This window comes from Cupressus sempervirens, chromosome 9 (assembly GCF_028749045.1).
Source record: "Cupressus sempervirens isolate cs-2001-9-10 chromosome 9, ASM2874904v1, whole genome shotgun sequence".
Lineage (NCBI taxonomy): Eukaryota > Viridiplantae > Streptophyta > Pinopsida > Cupressales > Cupressaceae > Cupressus > Cupressus sempervirens.
Window position 1 is genome coordinate 413,417,014 of NC_143126.1, and position 13,530 is coordinate 413,430,543.

A 13,530-nucleotide genomic window follows, 5' to 3' on the forward strand; every position below is an offset into this window, starting at 1 on the left:
AGAAAATTATTAGGTCACATTGGATCAAATGAAGGCATAATGATTGATCTGAAAAGAGTTGAAGTAATACTTGAACTTCCTTTGCCAAGCTAGAAAAAGGGGCTTCAATGTTTCATTGGATGAATAAGTTTTGTGAGAAGGTTCATGCTTGACATTATTGCTTTACTTAATCCTCTCACAACGATGCTTAAAAAGAATGCAATTTTCACATGGACTAAAGAAGTTAAGAAAAAAAATTAATTGTTAAAAGAAGCTCTATCATTGGCCCCAATCCCGGTTGATCCTAATTTTTCTAAGGATTCCATTTTATATGCATATAGGAGTATGGATGCTATTTCAACATTTATAATACAAAAAAATGATGAAGGGCATGAACAAACTATTGGTTTTTATAGTAGAGGTCTTGAAAGCTATGAACAACATTATAGTTTTGTAGAGAAACGGGCTTTTACTATCACTAAAAGTCTCAAAAAGTTCAAACATTTATTGTCTAACAATAGAGTTAACCTTATGATCTCTCACCCAAGTGTCAAGGATTTTTTTCTTAGCAAAGATCTTAATGAAAAGCATGTAGGTTGGATTACTAAGGTGTTGGAGTATGATGTTGACATCAAAATCACCAAATTAGTAAGGGGAAAGGGTCTATGTGAACAAATGGTGGATCAGCCTTTACAAAATGAAGAGTGTGATAATGAGATAACACTATTTAATGGTGATAAAGATGTTGCAGATGAACAACCAGCTAGTTATTTGACTAAAATGGTCCATTTCCTACGAACCAGAGAGTGTCCTCCACTGCTTGATAGAGCCAAGCAAAGATATTGTAGGTTAAAATCCATACCCTATGTTTTAGTTGAAGGTGTTTTGTTCATAAAATACATGAATGGTGTTCTCCTCATGTGTATTGATAATAATCAGACCAACAAGATTTTGGAGTAGTTCCATGATGTAGGGGGTCACTTTTCCTCAAAGAAATCATCTTATAAAATTATGAGGGTCAGGTACTATTAGCCCAATCTATTCAAAAATGCTCATGCCTAGGCAAGGAAGTGTAAACAATACGCATTGTTTTCTGGAAAGCAAAGATTGGTTTCCTTACCCTTGCATCCTATTTTAGTTGACCAACCATTTCTGGAATGGGGCATCAATTTTGTGGCTCTTATAAATCCAAACTCCAGCACTGGTCACAAATGGATCCTCACTGTCATAGATTACTTTACTCATTAGACATAAGTTGTAGCACTAAGGGAGGTGAGTGAAAGTTCTATTTTGAATTTTTATGATGAATTGGCTACAAGGTTTGGGGTCCCTAAATCTATAATCCTTGATAATGTTTTAGCATTTGTGGGGCTAGAACAACTGATTGGGCTTTGAGAAATGGTGTCTATCTCAACACTTCATCAAATTGTTATCTTCAAGGTAATGGTATGGTTTCAAGCACCAATAAAAACTTGTTGAGGATAATAAAAAGGACTTTAGAAGAAAGCAAGTGAGATTGGTTGAGATCAGCCATGTGGCTTGACATAATAATTCCTCAATAAATTCTTGGAAATTCACCTTACATTCTAGTATACCAAAAATAAGCCAAGTTTCCTATTTCGATAGAGTTCCCTTCATTGGGGTTAGCTAACAATTTAATGTTTTTTGAAGAGGATGATTCACTAAAATTGAGGTATGCTAAATTGCTAGAACTGGAGGAAGAAAGATGTAGTGCATTACAAAAGATGGAGTACTAGTAGATTCAAACTATAAAGGTGTTTGATAAGAAGTCCAAGCTCAAAAAATTCAAAGAAGGAGTTCTAGTTCTAAAGTGAAATGTCTTGAGAAGTAGGCTGGGTCACCATAACAAGTTTGATCACATGTGGGTTAGGCCATTTCTGATAGCTGAATGTAAAGAACACAATATTTTTTAGGTGGCTATAATGGAGGGAGATGTTTTACCAATCCCTATGAACATGATTCACCTCAAACAATATTTTGAGGTATGAGTTATCAATCCTATCTTGTATATATTAGGTTAGTTTTTCCTGTTTTCAATAAGTGCATCTTCATTTTAGTTTATTTTTCCTAAGTATTGTCCAAGCACATGTCATTTTGTTTTCTTTCCTAGGGTAGTTCCCCATTTTCCTTAAATTTTTAGTTTTGTCAAGTTGTTGGTTCAGGTTGTCCAAGTTTCATTTTCATACATGCCCACCTCATTCATACATATAATAATGCATGTGTCGAGTGTATGCACCTAATCAACACACACATCCATATGCATAGACCTAATGTTGCAGTTGCTTAATGTCACACTATCAGTTCCATACTCATATACATTGTTGCCAACCCTAGCCATATGCATACCCATACATCTACTAATCACTTGCATCCATTCAATACATACATTCTTATATGCATACCTAAGATGGATAACTATGAAATTTTTAATTTTTAAAGTTGATCCTTGAGACTAATCATACATGTCAATCAGTCCAATAAGATCTCTTAAATCTCATTAGACTCATTTGCATACATCCCAAATCCAAACAACAACTTTAGAGGTCGTGTTAGGTATGGTCTAGGTCCTAGGAATGCATAAATCTCAAACTCGAATGCCCAATGGAAGTTAAAGGAAACTAGTAAAATGTCTAGCAAGAAGACAATCAACAAAGGTTGCCAAAAATGTTAATTTTAACTCATGTTAAAATTTGGTTATGAAAAATGATCAAGTGAATTAAAAGTGTAGATTTTGTTTCTTTCATCTTATATTCAAAAGTTACCAAAAAATCATTTTGTATTCATATTGAAAGAATATATAATGTCCTTTTATTATTTATCATGACAACACAAATGATATTTATAAACAATGAAATGATATAGAAGCTGGAATTAAAATGTCTCTCACACAATTGACCATGAGAGTAGCCCCCTAGACTAATGTTGCATGTTCCTACTCTTTAAAAATGGATAACATAATAGAAGTAAAAGAGTAAGGAAAGGTTCATGGGCACTATTCATTTCCTGTAATGACCTGTTCAATTGTATCCACTTGTTCCCGCTTGATTTCTATTCCACATTGCATTCCCTCTAATCTCCTAAATCATGCAATCATTAGAAAAGATGTTAGATCCAATGGATCTAAGAAATGCTAGTATCTCATCTATCTGCAACTTTCATACTTCTATCATGTTACGCATTTCCACAAAATAGGAATGTATACCAATAGTAAAAGAGACAAACAATCATACCAACAAATGTTTTATTATTAACATGTTTACTTACTATGCAACATCATGTATCTTTTAAGTACACAAATATAACTATAGCCTCCCACAAGAGCTATTGATCTCAATGTACTTATTAGGGACACAAGATTAATGGAGCTTATCATAACAAAATAATTAAGTATAAAGGGACATTCAATCCATGAAACCTTTTACTTTTATAAACATATATGCTTAGTAAGATGAAACTACAAAAGAAAAACATTAAAGAAATAAGTCCTTATGGTTTGAGATCTTTTGTTAAGCTAAAAATAGAGCTTCAAGGTAAAACGTGACTTTTAGAAACAAAAGGATTAAAGCTAGAAAGATATCATGTTTTCCTATAGAAGAGTATTAGGAAGTTTCAAATGGTAGCTATCAAGGAGGAGCAAAACAACAACAAATATTCTCAACTTTCATCTACAGGAGAAGTGATTCAAACGGCGAAATCCTTCTCCAACTAAAGTTTTAAAACATATACATGAGGTTTCATGTTGAAACAATAGATTAACCTGATGATGCAATGATGGGGAGCTTGTATAGGAGAGAAAGATATAAGAAAATATGTTGTGAGCATAAAGCAGAAAGGTGTGCATCAATTACAAGGGTCCTAATTTTCTATTGTTCTTCAGCTTCATACAAAGAGTTAAGCTAAAATGGAGCAGGAAATCTATACATGTCATAAGTTTCCATGCATCAAGGGAATTTAATATGCCATTTTCAAGATCAAAAAATCAATAACAATAGAAGATTTTAAAAAAAACAAGAGGAACAAAAAAGTTATTTCTTGCATTAAAAGCATAAGTTCAAACTTTTCAGCAAAGTGAAAGGAAATGATATACAAGAAATACACAAAGAAAATGATAGAACAACAGGAATAATTTGTACAAGATTGAATATCTTGAATCTGAGAGACATGGTGATGTTGATACTAGCAGTATGTCTTCTCACTACTTTGATCTTCATATAAGACTTAAGAGAGAACATGAGCACTAGTTATGTAACATTCACTAAAATAAATATCATGATATGTTCAATTTTTTTAGTTATAAGGGTTTAAAAATTATAAATCTTGGAGATGGGCAAGGTACTAGTAGAGTTGCATCAGTTCTTGAAAATTTTGATAATGAAGAGCTATGGATCCACAACTTGAACATATAAAAGTTACAATTGATGTGGGTAGGGGTGAAGAGAGTGATGAAAAGGAGAACTTTGTAACTAAAATGATATGGAGAAATGAAAAGTAGAAATATCTAGAATAAGGCTTGAAATGGGAGTTGATTCGACACCATGATTCCAATGAACAACAAAATTGAGAGAACATGGCTTTAGAAAAAATTGTGGAGCTCTCTACTATGGCTGCTAGGGTTTCTTCAAACCCTACTTTTCTTATTTTCCTCATGAATCAGCCAAATAATGAAGTGAATAATTTTATTTGGCTTTGCTTTTTCTATAACATGTTAAGTCAAGTTTTATAATAATTTTGGGTTTGCCCATTATTGATTTCTATTAAAATGGAATTGAATATTAATATAGTAATGTGCAACTTATATTCATTTTTAATTTAATGTTATTATAGTAATTTGTTGTTATTATAATGATTTTTGTTGTAGTTTCTAAATGCAATCATTATTAAGTAGCTAATAATCTATTAATCAATTATTTAATAATTAAACAAATTGCAACAAATAATGGTTAAGAAGGAGTTTTAATTTGATAAGTGGTTGATGAGCCCTTTGTTTGATTGTGTTACAAGGGATAGGTGGAGTTTTAATTTCCTAAGTTCAAGGATTTGGGTTCAATTTTGAACTATAGACTATGAGTGACTTGTAGTGATGGCATGTTGTAATCACCAAGTGTCATAGAGGATATGATAGACCATGAGTTCTAACTAGTGAATTTTGAGTCATTTTTGGAGTGCTAATAGGAGATTTTGAAGTCTTCTTAGATTGGTCATCATGGAGATATTATCAGGAGTTAGTTTTACATTCATAACACACTGTTTGGAGCATTTTGAGCACCTTTTTTCAAGGAATTTTGTTTCTGCTCGACTCAAGATGGTTCCATATTCTTAGCTAGCATTTATTGAGTAGTGGGGGGAGATTTTTATATATCCTATCACTTGTACTTGAGAGATTATCAAGTATTGAGGAGAGACCTTTGGTTATTATCATTGTGTTTTCAGTATGTTTTAGAATTAAAGTGTATACTTTCAGGTCCTTGAAGAAATATATTGAGCATTTGGGATCTATCTTTGGTGTCATGTTTTGTATGGAGATTGATGATCAATATTCCTTATAGTGTTTCTTTCTAAAACCTTTAAAATTTGTCTCATTAAGCATCTTTCATGATTATTATTGTTCTATATAGATCAGAAGTTGTACTAATTTTATTTGCAAGTGTTAGATGTAATTAAATTCCTTTTAATATATTTGGATATTGTATCTTCTTTGAAATAATTATGTGCAAGTCAATGTGTCAGAGTCTATAATAGTCCATCAATTGCTAAAATTTCAGCCTGTGTTTAAGGAAATACTATTTTCTCCCCAAAATCCTTTTGGTGTATCACCATTTTTGTCTATGCTTTTCTTAATTATCAATCATTCTTATACCTTTTCTTCACAAGTTTCATTGATAGTTCCCTATTATTAAGTGATCCACCACTAAAAAAATAATAGGAATCGACCTAGAATCTAGAGATCTATAGGTCAACCACACCTTTGACTAATCCCATGTTCTCCAAAAAACTATAGTGTTTAGGTGCTTGAGATAAGGTGCAATTTTTGGACTTAATAGTTCTCACTTGTGAGTCTCTTAGTTACTAGAATCTTATGAATAATTATATGATACTTTTCTATGAAGCCCATCATTATTTTATGTATATCCTTATTCATTTGATTCAATTGGACTAAGAGGGAGTTCTCATCTTAAACCTATTTTCAAAAGTTGTCATTTGAGCTCATTTTTTATAGAGCCAATGGAAAGATGGTAGAATCATTTGATTACAATCTCAAACAATGTTTTCTCAAACAGACTTACAACAAAATCCAGGTCTAAGAGGTCAAATTCAATAAATAAACATGCAATAATAAATATAATATTAAAATATACACTTAAATATACAAATGAATAATAATATAGTTATAAATTACATATGAAATAGATTAGAAAAATATAATCATAATTAAATGATTATTTTATAATGAATAAATCAAATATATCATAAACAATTATACTAATTAGAAATTATAATGATATGTATGCCATTAAAAACTTATAATAATATGAAATATAGTTTTGAATAAATAAATATATATTGACAAATATATGTAAATTCATTCATCATCTTAATATATATAAACAAAGTATATTTTAATATAGTAATAATAATCTCATACTTTGCTTAACAACCATATAAGATATGATAATGCCATATTAAGAAATGGAATAGCTAATCTCCACACAAAATGCACTAAAGACAAAATAAAGTCAAACTTTTTTTTCCAGGAAAATGTAGCGATTTTTTTCCAATTTTTTTATTATTTTTGACTACAAATTATACATATCATAAAGATCAAATGCTAAAAATTTTTAGAAAAATCCATGATGTTTTTTATTTCTTGAAAATTGATCAATTGTACAGTTTTTAAAGAGGATAGTCGTGTCCTTAAGAAACTAAATGAAAGATTGCATTCATTCATTTGAAATGGATATAAATAATAAAAATACATGGAGGAGGAGGGATAGATTCTATTCAATTTATATAGCTTAGGAAGGAAACGATAACAAGGTTGTAGAATGTACAATGCACAGGTATGAAAGTGGTGATCATGAGTACTAAGAATAAAATATAGAAGGAAGAACTAGCCAACATACTCATAGAAAAAAGAAAAAAAAAGAGAGTTAGTAATTACATAATCTTCACAAGAGGAATATGGTCTTCATAGAACCATCAAACACCACACATAAACAAGATATGGTATTAATATCATAAATTGGAGTAAGCATGGGTTAGTGTGTTCTGCAAATAAGACTCAACAATTAAAATTGAAAAAGAAAACATGAATATAGCCCACTATAACAAATCTATCATCGACCACTGGTGAAGGAGATTGATTTGAAATAAATAACATCAACAAATAACAAAGGCAACCAAAAGTCTGAGCCACAGTGGTTACAATCAACATATATTAGAGCCCAATCAGCGATAATGATAGTAGCAATGTGGTATGAAGAATCTCATTTTTTCTAATCTCACAAACTACTTTGGCAGTGTCTAATCAACATTGGGAGGGAAGTTTATAATCAAAAAATATTATGGTATGAAGGGAAGTTATAAAAAATATACAGTCAATGAAATGAATATTAATATCAAAGACTTTAATGAGATCATGTAAGAAGACATAATGTTGGACACTGTGAACATTTGGGTTATTGATTAGCATATAAAATATAAAACACAACCTATTTAATCTCATAAAAACTTCTTATATCTGATGATGTAAATTGATTTGTCCATAATAATAGTATGATGTAGAGTAGTTCATCCCTTTAAGGAATCAATGCTAGTATTGAGTTAAAGGACATTCATTCAAAAGGATAAACTAGAAGAGATAAGTGATGTAACCAATATAGAGACTAATGTTGATATCAAAAACTATGGGATGTATGTATCAAACAAGAGGAGGCTTCATGAGATATTTAAGGAAGAAGTAAAGAATCATTTTATCCAAAATATAAAGGGAAACATAACACACTATATTCAACAAAAATAAATAGTTGAGATTTTTCATTTCTTTTCTCACATATTAGTCAACACTCCTATACTATCTAAAGTGTCTAAAGATTACACTGAATATATGATTATATTAATTTAAGTTTATTAATTGAGGACTTTGTCTCCATATTCCAAGCAAATTGGACTGGGGACATTACATAAACAACAAGCTAATAAGAAAACAAAAAAATAATATAAATTGTAAAGCATACTTAAACACAAATGTAAATGGATATAAGAAGATTTACTGAAAAAATTCAAACACAATCAAATATCTAGAAGCATTACATACAATGGAAATGGACTAGGCAAAAATATCAAGTAAGCTCCCAGAGCTCCAAAAATTTGTACCTTAGTACTTTGAGATACTTGCAATATAGAGACATGACACACTTCTATTGAAAATATATTGATCAAATCTCTCTAAAAAATGGTTACCCAACAAACATTTCACTATATGCACTTAAAAACTAAATTAATTATGTTTTTTTTCTACTTGACAAATATGGGGGAAAAAATGTCACTATGACTTCAAAGTGGGTATGAGTGTTTTCTAACATGTTGGAAATGTTGGAAATGTAAGAGGAGTAACTGAGAGGGGAGGGTTGAATCAGTTACCACTAAAAAAATTCCAAATCCCTTATATATCAATACAAACTTCTTATTAACTCAAATCCTTGCACACCTCAGCTAGAACTAGACATTCACTATAACTCGGTTAACAAAACAATCTTGAGATATTAATGTATTTTAACCTTTAGTAACTTATTTGTAGAAAAATAAAGTAGTAAGAAAATAACATGAACACATGAGACACCAAGCATTTGATGCAGGAGCATCCTAGGTTTTCTTACAATCCTCCATTTTGGGATATTTGGTTTAGAAGTTGTAGACTCGATCATCAAAGGAGTGGTGCTCAATCGCTATTGGAAGTGGTTTATGCCTGAGATCTCGGCATACTCTAGAAGCTCAACATACATTGTGATGCTTGGCGATTCTTAGAAGCTAGGCATGGTCTTGGAGCTTGATGATGCTTGTGAATTTACTGGTGCTCGGCTTGGTTTTGCTAACACTAAGCATGGTCTTGGATTCTGTTAGGTGCTAATTTTTCTGAGGGCTGACTAGTGCATTTAATTTGTGTTTGGGTTTTGTAATTTATGTTGTAGTTGAATTGTGGCTCGACATATATATAATGTAAGGTGTCGGTGTTTGAAAATGCTATAGGTTTCAAAATACCCTAATGAGAACAAGACACGTCTAGGGGCAACTAACTCCCATCCTTAACACATCTTTTTAGACATCGGGCCAACTATAAGGCTAGACCCTTCCTCACTTTAGACTCTACAAGACCTAGGTGGGTTAACCTTGAGGTTCTAATATATGGTACCAATGTAATTAAACATAAATCTGAACCTAATAACAGTAGATGAAACCCCTTCTATCTTCTAATACTTATGCAATGACATAGGAAGAAATAGCTACAGATCATAACCTATGAACCCATAAGCTTAGTGAAAGTTATTTCCTTTCAACCCATTACAAAATATGAAACACTAAATTTATTTTATTAGAAAGATTTGTGCAAATAACTTTCACCCTAGCCTACATCTGATTTAGTGACCAGTGCCTTATCCATTGAGACATAAAGTCACTACTAGTAAGATGACCTAACTTGATTGCCTTACAATTAAGTTTGTCAATTGGAATCCCCAAATTCCATTCTTATGAAATATCCCCTCCATGCACCCAGAAACCCTATCAAAACATTAAAGCATTTACTTAACTCCTTGAGTCAAAAGCAACAACAGATCTGATACACAGCTCATCCAAGATGTATTAAATCAAATGAACCTTATTCACTCAATCTCAAAGCTAATAGCATATGAAGAATTAGGAGATGGAATAAGAGAACACAGATGATTCATTGCAAATCTCCTCTTATATTCATCCTTGGAAAGACTGAATACATCAACTAGTAAAACTAAATGTACCTCAAGATACTTCACATGATCTAGCATCAATTACCAATATCTCAAAAAAAATACATGAAAAGAAATGAAAAGCTGCACAAGAGTGGATGTGTGGCCTTCATTTCTAGAGCTCAATTCAATAGATAGGAAGCAAAACCAACAACAACCTTGGTTTCACAGTGAAAACTGGAACCCTGCTCGTATCACAGAAAAAATTGCTAACCCCTACAAATGAGAAAGAAAGAAAGATATAGACAAGGAGTGAATTCTCGGATTTGATCTGAAGACAACATGTGTCCACTTGAAATTCCATCCTTTCAGTGAAAAGAATCTCTCTAATCTCTCTCTCCATCTAATTTGATTTTAGTTTTCATTACTTTCTTGTAATTGACGTTAAATACTCTGTTGAATGATGAAAACTTTTGTGTCACCAAAAATTTGAACTGCATCATGAAATGCTAGTAAAAATTTGGGTTTAAACTGAATGAAGGTGACCAAATTCTACCCTAACCACATTTTTACCATGTTTTACCCACATTTAGCTCATTACCATGCTAGAAAATAATTTTGAACTTCGTTACCTGAATACAGTTGCAAGTTTGGAATCTGGGAGAAAACCTTGAATAACATAGATTACTTCCTGTGCAAAAACAAACTCCATAATTGGAAAGTTCATCTTCTCTTGATTTTGGCAATATATAATATTTCTATATTTGCCTCTCAAAAACCCCCTAAAAGTCAATTTGAAAATCTACCCCCTCTGCATGGCTCTGTGACTACAACTTCAAATTTTCAAAAATTTAAAAATTCCTAAAGTATAAACTTTAGAAAATACCAATTTTGGATTTAAGAAATATGTACATCCATTTTGAGAAAATAGTTTAAAATTGATTCATTTTTAAAATATTTTCTAATTTTTTGCGTCTTCCTTCAATTTCAGTTTCAAACTTAGTTTGACTGGACTACCATGTGGCAACACCTGATTGGCTTATCTCTGCCACTTGATGCCATGTCACCACAGAATGGGGCTCACTATGACATGGTAGCTTGGAACTTACCCACATTTCTTAACCTCCTTGCAACTCCATATTATGGGAAAGCACCAACCGTCGGATCTCGCCACATAGCAAAATCTAACAACTCCATCTAAGGCTCCTACTAATCTACACGCTACCACTTGTCACTTGAAGACTCATCTGATGGATGCCACATGTCACCCTCCTATTCATTTCCAAGTTCCACATCACCTTACTATGTAGCTATGCCATGTCACCTCTGACCTAGGCCCACTACCATGTGGTGCCCAAGCACTTTCTCACATTATTTAACCTTCAAGCAACTTCATAATGTGAGCAAGCACCCATCATAGATTCTAGCCACATGTCATGACCTTGTGCATCGGTATTGATCTATCGTTATGATGCCACATCATCATGATGTCATCCTTGGTCAAAATTTTATCATCATTCCTCCAGCTATCATCCACGTGGGGTGGGACCCCCCTCTAGGGTTTTGGCTTACAAAAGCCCATGTCCTATTAGACATTTTAACTTATGTGTGGGTTTGTATTTAAAGAAATAAAAACTCCACCATATGACAAATGTGGGATAAATATGGTAAGCATGTACCTTCTCTTTCTCTGGTGCTCGTAACTTCTCATCATTCTGTGCAACTTGCTTTGCTTATATCTGCTATGGGCATCCTTCCCATGCATGGATTCTCTACCTAGCATGATGGCTTCTTAGACTGGCGGCTTTTCTTTTTCAAAAATCACATGACTTCCTCCTTAAGTTGACTTGTCTACTTCAAGTAGCAAGCACCTTCTTTTAAATGGCTCCCTTTATTGCTCACATCTTCTTGTGCCCTACATGTTGCCCCTGGGATTTTCTTTATACCCTACCACCTGCCATAAAAAACACCCTTTCTATGGGCATCTCCTTGCTTAGCATGGGGCTCTGACTTATCTCAAACCATGGAGCTCCTTGTCTGATATGGACTGCTACTTTTTTTGCATGAATGTTGCTCTTTATTTATGCTCTTGGCTTGCTACTAGGTGGCTCCTCTGTCATAATATGATTTTCATGAAGCAAAAAAAATGTATCATACCATCTTTTGTGGATTCTATAAAAGTATCTTCGTCATTTGTGGGGATGGACATACTATTCAATTCAGGGGTACTAAAAGGTTCTAAACTCATGTCGTGATCTTCAAATTTTGGTATCGGATCATGTCCTCTATTTGATGCATGATTACTTTCAAATTCAAGCATAGAAGAGAATACAAGACTAGCATTGGTATAGCAAATTCATAGTTCTTCACCTACTTCAATATTACGAAGGGCCTTCAAGCTTGCTTTTGCATTTTCTATCCATAATATGTGTGTATTTGGATTGCAATCATGATTGTACATTGATGAAAGCATGTAAACAACATTTCCCACTACTGATTCAGCTGAAATAGATGCAAATGTTGCTGCAAAGAGATCTGAATGGTATCTAGTTCCATCAATCATCTCAATCTAGAAAACATTTACACAAATGCGAGCTAGTACACTTAAGTACCATTCTTTTGTAAGAAAAGTCAGCAATTTAGGATGAATACCACTATTCTTCAAGGTAAAGACCAATAATTCAAACTCATCTCCTCCCTTGGACAAGAAACCATTTGGAAAATTTGCTATTTGAAGAATATCAAGGCTATCTATAGATGCCATGCTAGATATAATCATACAAGCAAGGTGCTTTATCAAAAATGGATACTCCAACCCTTTCTTCCTACATGCTTCGTGATACAATGACAAGTCTACTTTCTTCTCAATCTCATAGAACACCTTTGCTTTCTCTATGCATTGATTGCTACAAAAGTTAACCTCATTTTGACTGTATTGTAAAGTGTTTGCGGGTGACCACTTCCCCCCACTGTGAATTTACAAAACTTTTGAGCCTCTAAAAACAATAGTAACACACATTTTTTTGGAGCAAAAGTCTTCATGTTTTAGTTCCTCTTGCCAAACATTTCCAATTGTAGGTCTAGTGAATTTAATCGGGCCCCAAAGTGGGTTCAGCTAAAAAAATTAGTTTTCAAACACTTGAACTATCAAACTAATCCATTGATTGCCTGATATTGATTCGAAACAAATTCGATCACTAACAATCATTTAAAACTTATATTATCATTAGTATACACACTACCATTTTGATGCCAGAAGGTCCTTTGACTGTCCTTGAAAATTGATCCAAACACCTGACCGAGCTTTAAAATTAGAAACACTAATTCTTTGTTCTGCATACTTACACCCTATTGAATCTTGTCTCATGAGAAATTCCCAGTCAAAAGATATTGACTATCAAATTTGCCCTCTCAGAACTACATGCAAGAAAACATGTCAGAAAATAATAAATTGTGTTCAGATTTGGCTTTGAAAATTGTGCAAACAAGCACTTGGAAAACAAAAACTGAGGTGTTGGTTCACTGTCACGAGGAGAGTATAAATCTATGATTTGGGATCATGATGAATAATTGCGCGTGTTTGGAAGAT

General features: G+C 32.7%; 1 pseudogene; it reads right to left on the reverse strand.

Moving 5' to 3' along the window:
• The window catches only part of LOC149539058 (histone-lysine N-methyltransferase ATXR4-like), a 133,098-nt pseudogene that overhangs the window by 41,146 nt on the left and 78,422 nt on the right, over nt 1-13,530 (reverse strand).